The sequence below is a fragment of the Cyphomyrmex costatus genome, unplaced genomic scaffold (assembly GCF_001594065.2).
Source record: "Cyphomyrmex costatus isolate MS0001 unplaced genomic scaffold, Ccosl1.0 scaffold135, whole genome shotgun sequence".
In the NCBI taxonomy this organism is placed as follows: domain Eukaryota; kingdom Metazoa; phylum Arthropoda; class Insecta; order Hymenoptera; family Formicidae; genus Cyphomyrmex; species Cyphomyrmex costatus.
Window position 1 is genome coordinate 166,098 of NW_017275337.1, and position 8,991 is coordinate 175,088.

Below are 8,991 nucleotides of genomic sequence, written 5' to 3' on the forward strand. Positions count from 1 at the left end.
AATATAATTATTCTTTTTTTCTTATAAGCTTCTTTATTCGCGTTATATATATATATATAATTTTGACAATTATACCGATCCTGTTTCATGATCAAATTAATTAATAAAAATTTAATACATTTCTGCTCGCGTGATCAAACTTTGGATTGTTCTTCGTATTTCAATAAGAAATTCTAGTTGATAAATTGTATCATAAGATTTTATGTATTACATTTCATAAAACTAAGATCTATATGTATCATTCGCTATATTTTTGGTTAAGATTAATATTACAAACCAGAAGTAAATAGGTCTTTAAGATGTTTTATTCTACTTTCTGAATCATTATCTATTTTTTATCAGTATATTATATTGTTACGCTAATAAAACTCAGTACACACTTTCAAATAATGTTGACAAATATTGTTTGTGGATAACACTTATTTTGGAAATTTTTAGGTGCGCATTGTAAATAATGAGCACTGTATAACTGACTTTTTAACTGAAATTCAAAACTCAGAAAATAAAAGCAAAAAAATTATGCTATGAAATGTTAACTTTGCGAATAATATCTGAATTGATATTAATTCTTATATACATATTTTCATGAATGTAGTATTAATAAGATTATAATTTTATTGATATCAATTAAACAATTAATATTCGTTGAAATGAATTACACTTTTATTAATCTAAATAATTAATATCAATTGTCATTTTATCAGATATTAAGACAATTAAATTTAAGTATGTTTGATGCAATGTTTATATGATCATTTTTAAGCTTTTGCAAGAAATGATAAAATAACTATTGATGTGACGAATAATATGGTTGTTTCTATGTGAGAGAAAATACAAATATAATTTCTTGAAAGCTTAAAATACAACAAATTGATTAAAAATTGAAAAAATGTTTTGATAAAACTTTCCTAACGTCCCACAAATAAAGTTTGTCAACAATCTTTAGGTATATTAAGCTGAAAGGAAATCTTTTAATAACTGAGAATACATTCAAAGTTTTAGGTTTATTTTCTCACACGACAACATATTTCTAGAAGTAAGTTTTGCGTTGATAGGCAATCGTCTATGTAAAGTTTGCACTTCGTAGATTCATTTATAATAAAGCGCAGTGAATTGCTGAGAAGACAAAACTGCTTACGTATTCTTTGTTTTTCCTTTGGATTTTAATGTGTAAATTGACGATCTATCTAAAAGTTATTTATTAAAATAACTTTAATTACAACTAATTATTATGAATAAAATATTATAAAGCAGCTTTTACTAGATATAAATCTTTTCCAGGCACTATTAAAATAGTTTTCGCTACTTATTCAGCTTTATTAATAAGGAAGATAATTATGTAAACATCTTATTAGTCTTGTGCAATACGATTAGTAATAAAATATTTAGATAAAATATTTGTATTAGGCATATATGTATATCTACATATAATTCATTGAGTGATCTGTAGGGAAAAGAAATATATTTTCCTTTAATATGTACAATTTAATATACAGGGAGAGAAGGGAAGATGATTCGGCTACCCGAATAATACCCACGGTTTTGGAGATAGGAAGAAATGCTTGAAATAAAAATTGTTTAGTATCGAGAGGAACATCATGTATTATTGTCGGACATCTCTACGGTTGTAGACGTTCGCAAGACAGTTTCAGTGTTGTGAACAATCAAGATCACTCAAAATCACAGACATGAAAAAAATTGGAAAATGAAAATTTATCGTGAATATTTGTAACAAATTTGCGAGTATTACGTTTCAGAAACATTCACGATAAATTTTCATTTTTGTATGGTGATTCTGTTTTAAAAAGTAAAGATGATCTTCAAATCTTTTAAGCACCTCCACTTAGGAACATTAGAAACAATGTTCATCTATAATATCCCTCTCGATACCAAATAATTTTTATTTGAAGTATTTCTTTTTATCTCAAAAACTGAATGTTATTCGCATGGCTAGTTTTAAATGACTCACCCTGAATACATTCACAATGTGTGTGTAAGCAAAAGATAATTTAAAATTATGAAAATATTCAACAAAAAAATATATTTAATGTTTTTTTTTTTCAGAATACATGTTACACATATGTACACGTTTATATATGTATATAAGGTGTCTCATTTTAAAGGATTCACTCAAATATCTCAGAAACACTGTTAAATTGAAAAATATTTCAGACTAGTTTTCTTATTTCAATGGGGACATAAGATGATATCATTGGTTTGACTTTGGGTGGCGTTATTGAGGTTTACTTTGAATTTTTTTAATGGAATTCATATAAAAATGAAAATAAGAGGTATAACCTCCAGTGGCCTTAATTTTGTCAAATGTTATGTCAAATGCTAGATCATGATCCTGAAGAACATTTAAGAAGTTTTCGTCGTTAATCGAACATCTTGAATAATGTTAATGCTGACAGCATTGTAACATTCAAGCCTTATAATTCGAAGTACTTAATGAAAAAATAATTTATTATAATGTTCTAAAAAGTTTTCGAGATAAGCTAAGAATATGTAATGAAAAACGGAAAAATAGGAGGAATTCTATTTAAAAATTTCAAAGCGACCTTAATGATCGAACGAATGATATCATATTATGTCTCCCTTAAAGTACAAAAATTTTGTCCGAAATATTTTCAATTTAACACACAGGGTGTTTTATTACTGATAAATATTTTAAAGACCTTTCTTTGTATTATTTTAAAACAAAAAGTGTAATATAAAAATATCAAATCTGTGATTGTTTTCAAATGAAAATAATTAAAAGGTTACAAATGATGGGGTTAGCATTTTGCTGCAAAGAGTAGCAAGATGACCAGTGTGAAAATGATAATTATTGTCAAAAATATGGAAGTTTGAAGAAGCAACTTCATATTGACCATTTTACCATCTTTGAGCGCGCGAAATTTTAGTTCTGTCATTTGTAATTTTTAAACTTTTCACTTGAAAACTATCACAGCCTCGACATCCTGGTATTAAACTTTTTGTCTTAAAATGTTACAAAGTATCTGCTTTAAAATATTTACCGTCAGGAATAAGAACACTTTGTGTATGTACACGTACATACGCACGCACATGCGCGCGCTCCTAACAACTCAGTATCCTTGTAAATACGTGTTTCTGACTGAACTTTGAAACGATTTGTCCTCTACGAAAATTTTATCCGACTCTTTTTGAATTATTAAAAGATAAAGTTAGCAAATTACGGGTCGTGTACAGAATTATATACATGTATATTCGCACGATCCACACATTAACGACGCACACGTTAACTTTTAATAACTCGGAGAATAAGGATCGGATAAAACTTTCGTACAGGAAAAAGCGTCTTAAATTTAGGCAGGAATACATATCTATAGGACCACGAGGTTGTAATGAATCACTCTGTATATTTTAAATAGTATACACTCTATCAATATGAAAACATAAACTTATTTGCTGGCAATTAACCGGCTCTTGGAATTGTATCTTTTGGAAATCTAGGAGACACGAAGCTTTTAAATCCTTGGATATTAAGAGGTGGTTTGCTGCGAGGTATTGAATTGGTCTTTCGCGAAGAATTTAATAATTTATATTTCGTGTATTTGTTACAATCAAAATATATCCATTTTACATCGTATAGTTATATATCTCAGAATGGTATACATACTATACACATCTAATATTTCTATTGAAATATTATATTTTTAAATGTGTGAATTATAAAGTTTATAAAATAGCTTACATATTCTTATGCACTGTTCCATTGAGTAAAAATCTGATACAAATGTCATATGCACATGTACATACGTGAACGTATATTCTATAGATTAATTTTTTGTTTGAATTTCTTGTTGAAACATTCTACGTTATACAATACGTGAAATAGATGTGAATTGCTTATTACAGTACAATTAAATTCGAAGATACATTATCAATTTATTTTGATTGTAATATGTCCCCCTTGTTTCCATCGATCTATTCGCACTTGTTCCCCTACAGTTCTATGAAAAAAAAGTAGAGAAACTATTCTCATATACGGATTCGACATCCATATTCTCTGATAACTAAGTTGTAATTTTATGGTGCCACAGGCGGTGGAAAGGAGTGGCGTGGCGCGGGTGTAGCCGATGATGGGGTAGCTGAGAGTAAGCAGTAAGCCGAGTAGCAGGGGGCTGTAAGCAGTTTGCAGTAGCGAGAGAGAGAGAGAGCGGTGTTGGTGGTGCGGTGCGATGCGGTGGGATGCGGTGCGATGCGGTGTGATATGGTGCGATGCGATGCGGTGCGGTCCGTTCCGACGAATGCGATGATCTGGTGATCCGATTCGTTTTGCAAGTTTGCAAAAAAATCAGGGCGAAAAAGAGATGGGGAGATAAAAAGTGATATGTTGAGCGACAGAGATAGAAAGAATGGACAGATGCCACTTCATCTGCAAGTTAACAATCATCGCGGATACACTGTCGACTTCCTCGGGCGTCATCAGGGGTGCAGTGTCGGGTTCTAGCATCGCGCGACAGATCATGACCAGACCTCGTGAACATAGAAATGACTGATTATAAACGTCGTATTCATCGATCTATCATCGATAGACGGAGTCATGTGATCATGGTAAACAACGCACACATTGTGTGGAGTATGGTAGCTTAAAACGAATAAAATTAGGGAAGAACGTTTTATATTTCGATTATTTCAGTCTGATATAATTTGAATGAGCAAAAACTCTTTAATTTGCCAAAGATTATTTAGTTTTGATAAAATTATAGAATATTCACGTGAAAAGTATTACATTAAAGTATCAGAAAATTGTTGAATGTTTTTGACAGACTTTGGCTGTATTCCAATATATACTGCTAATACTAAAATCTTATAATATGTAACTATAGATTTTTTAGTAGTGGTAGTGTATATCAGAGCACGGTCTTTGATTGACTTTAGTATTAAGTTTTCCTTAGTGAAGTTATTAAAAAAAATCATCTCATTGTCATTTTCCAATTTTTTTTCGAATTTGTCTATTTGATACCTAATTTCAATTTTTTTAAAGTAAAATATGACTTAAAGTTAATTAAAATAGGGAACTCCAGAAGTTTTCGAGTTTTTTGAAACTAATTTTTTTTATGATTCTTTAAGTTAAAAAGATGTATGTATCGCGGCGTTTATCACATGCGTTTTTTTTAGTTCCAAAAATTTGAAAATTTGAAAAATTTACATTGGTTTCTTAAGGAAAGCTCAAAGAAACGTTTAGACATTTTTTTTGTAATAAATAAATAGATCGTTGTGAGTCTTACAAGAGAACCTCTCGAGGTGTCAAAAAATGGTTTGAAGAGATGAAATCATCTCTTACGTGTTACAGCGATTTTCAGCTTTTTCCGTTATACCTCGAAAATTATTTTTTGAGATATAAATAAAATATTTTATACTTAAAAATTTATTATTGAGATATAAGTAAAATATTTTATACTTAAATTTATTATTGAGATATAAATAAAATATTTTATACAAAAGTTTTACAAAAAAAATTAGCTGTGTTCATTCGCATTTTTAGAATAATTTAATAATTTTTTTTCAAAATTAAAAAAAAGATTATTAAATAATTATTCTAAAAGAAAAAGAAAAGTTGTCGGAACGATCATTCAATTTTTCAGATTTTCAAAAATTTATAACTTGAAAAGGAGCCGCATGTTGTTAAACACCCCGATATGTATATTTTTTTTGTCTCAAGAATCGCCAAGCATTGAAAAACTCGATGAAGACTTCTGAGGTTTCCCTTATAAGAAAGGTAGTAGGTTTTAAAAATTCGTTTTCTAAAATTTAGTATGTAACAAATTTCACTTTCAATCATAAATAGAAGATTATAAGGAGATCCAGATTTGGGAACGTTACTTCATGAAAGTAATGCGTTATTATTACCGTTACTTTTTGTAAAAAGTAACTCATTACCGTTACTCACTATTAATTTTAAAATGTAACGTATTATCGTTACTCTTAGAAAAGATAACGATTTATTTTATATATTACTTTTTTATATAATATTAAAAATATTATAGTTTAAAATTATATATATTATTTAATCATCTTTACACAACCCCTGCCCTAAATGATTTCTGACTGATCTTGATGTTGATCTTTTTGAAGGTTAAGGTCAAGGTCAGTCAGAAGTTATTTAGAATGAATTGTGTAAAGAGAGACAGTTATCTAAGTAATGGCAGAATTAATTACAGTTTCTGTGAAAATGTAATGATGTTACCGTCATGGACAGAAAAATGTAACAATTCCAAAACAAAATAACGAAAAAAGCGTTGCAAATAACACATTACTTCTCAACTTGCGATCTCGGCATCTCCGCTAAGAAAAAAATTAAATCTAAATTAATCAAAGAATATGTTATTGAGAAAATATTCAACATTTTTGAAATATCTTATATTGTGAACTTTTTTCACGATACAATTTTTTTACAACGAAGAATGTAACATGTTTTTCATTACAATTTTTATGGTAAACGCAATAATATCAATAACTGAGTTTGATACTGAATTATAAATAATAATCTGTAGGAGATTACGCGAAGGTCTTATAAGAATCTTTAGTTTAATTCAATGTCTTATCAAAATTGCCATTGACTGTTCCTATCACGTATCATTCGTAACCATCGTTTAGATCGTTTCCATAATATATTCATCAAAAAAATTAAGAAGAATGCTTATTTATTTTGATCGCTTGAAATGATTCATATTCAATGCCATTAAAATATATGTAATTTACATAAAATATACCTACTTACAATATATCTATTTTTGAAAAAACACATTGAAATAAATGTAGTCTTTCATATCACTCGTATTATTATACATGTGTAGAAGATACAGCTGTACTAAAAAGTTCTATTTTTACAAACTCTTATTTGGACCGTGAAATTTCGAATTACGATCAAGCTGGATATTGAATGCTTCTATTATAATTTTCGTGTGAATTTATATACTACGTATGTAGATCTCTAAATGTGCGCCGAAATTTTTTCAGACTTACAACGCAAATTAATGAACTACCGTAGTACTATCACGAGTTAAATCAACAATTTTTGATATTTTGCTCATTGCATCTTGGATCTATTTTTATTGTATTAAAATACATATTGGGAATATATTGTACATTCAATTTTTATATTGCTACATTGTTATTTTAATAATATATTGTGCACACATTTTATTTAATAAATTACTAATTTTTAGTCGAAGCAAGTATTTTAATCGGCAATGAATAAGAAATTACAAATGATCAAGGATAAATAAGTTATTTCATCTATGTTTTACAAAACTTTTGCGTTTTAAAATATTTTAATTATTAAATTGTCAATGCATTTTATATACTAGACAATGAGAATATTGACAATAAAATATCAAATTAAGAACATTTATTCAAGATATGCATAAAATTAATTTTAAAGTTTTTAATTTAGACTAAGTTAAAGTAGAATTTATTAGCGCGGCGTTGTTATCTCATTCCTCGGTTTCGGACAATCGGCATATACATCGGTTGATTGAGAAAGATTTAATACCTGGCGGGGCTACATCAGACAAAAATAATTAAAAGAAACGAAGGCTCTCTCTTGAGAAATTTTGTCCTCCTGAGATATTTTTTCCGTGTTTTTCTTTCAGGTATAAATGTCAACCTATCTATGGATTATTATTATAAATTGTTGAAGAAAAATGTAAGTATTTTTATATAAAATTATTTGTAGAAGTGATATATAAAATTTTATTCTGTAGAGACAACATACGGCTGTGGATTGCGGAAATGTGCAAATATATATATAGGTAAAAAGTTAAATTAATAAAATTTATCAAATAAAGAAATAGACTTTTTATTTTATGCTTTTATAATAATTTACAGGTGTTGCCCTTGAATTAATATCTTTTATATTATAGTAATATGTATGACAATTTCCTTCTTCCCTAAAAGAATTCTGTAGTATGGCATCTAATGGCATTCGGATTTGTATTTGCGATATCTTTCAACATTTTCGACAATCGTGAAAAATAAAAAATATTAATAATGGTCGCTATTCAAAACTGCATAGAGAATAATTTCAATTTGAAAAAAAAATTTTTTGAGACATTAAATATCTGACATTACTGTCTTCCATTTAAAAATATTTTCTCTTTTAATAATAAATAATGTATCTCTATTAATATATTTCTCTTTTAAATAAAATATAGAGTTACTAATTAATATTTTTTAAAAATAATTTTTGAATTCTATTTTAAATAATAAAAAATTCAGGACAATATTCAGAGTAACAAACACAGTAAATAGCGTGATATTCTTACAAACAATTTATTGCGTTTACTCATTTGCCCTGAATATTTTATTTTTTTTTTTTTTGTTTTTTTTTTTTTTTAATTTTGAGAGTCCTAAGAAGTAATTTTCTTCTAAGTATATAATGAAACAATTATATAATGAATACACAAGAAAAAGATACGACTACTCGACGTTCAACATTACATAATATTAATTGTATTAATTATTCATAATTATGTAATGATCAAGTGTAAAAAAAATTGATAGTTATAAATTTTTGTAAGTGTAATATAAAATAGGTGGTTATATATGTTGAGGACACATACACATCACAACGATATCCATTACAAAAATACAACGCACGCGACACATAGATATTTGACGTTAGACGCGACCGACACACACATACGTAACAGAGAAATTACACTAGAATAACTAGACCAAGATATTTGTCAAGAAACTTCTGCTGAAGATAGCTCAAATATGAACTGAAACGTCCAAATTTTTTCTTATATTGTAATTGTATTAATCAATAATACGCAAATACAATCCGGCGTCGACTTCAAAACCCCTATATATGTACATATTATTATAATTATTATAATTAAACAAATATACAAAATTTGTACTTCTTTCGAAAAAAAACATTTTCTACTGAACTATTATTAATTAAAACGATAATTTAGATATTTATTTAGGACATATTAAAATATTTTTCAAAAA